This window comes from Athene cunicularia (assembly GCF_003259725.1).
Source record: "Athene cunicularia isolate RWA chromosome 5 unlocalized genomic scaffold, athCun1 chr5_part1, whole genome shotgun sequence".
NCBI lineage: Eukaryota > Metazoa > Chordata > Aves > Strigiformes > Strigidae > Athene > Athene cunicularia.
The window spans coordinates 7,404,186-7,404,616 of NW_020799101.1; positions in this window are offsets into that span (position 1 = coordinate 7,404,186).

Genomic DNA, 431 nt, shown 5'->3' on the forward strand with positions numbered 1-431 from the left:
AAAATTAATAAGAGATTGGAGGAGGCCTGAGAGAGAAATGGTGTGTCCACAGGACTCACTGGTGGTTAAAGAAAGCGCTTAGGCCACAGACAGTGGTGAAAAAGCCAGATTGTATCTTCACGTCCATGAGCAGGCAGAGCCGGGAGGTGCCTGTTACAGAGGATCTTTCTGTTTTAAAAAAAAATTATCAAAACAACAATAACAAACCCCCCTTATAGCGATCGCTGCGGAGCTCAGCAGACGCTGCAAAGGGCGATTTAAGGAGCAAAGCCCCCCAGGCCGGGGTGAGCTCTGCGGCAGCCCAGAGGAAAACAACCCCCCGCAAAAAATCCCACCCGGGGCTGAACACGGTCCCTCCCTCCCTCGGGGGCCGCGCAGCAACCGCGCTCCCTTCTCCCAGGCCAAGCGTGGGGGGCGCGCTCAGCCCAGCC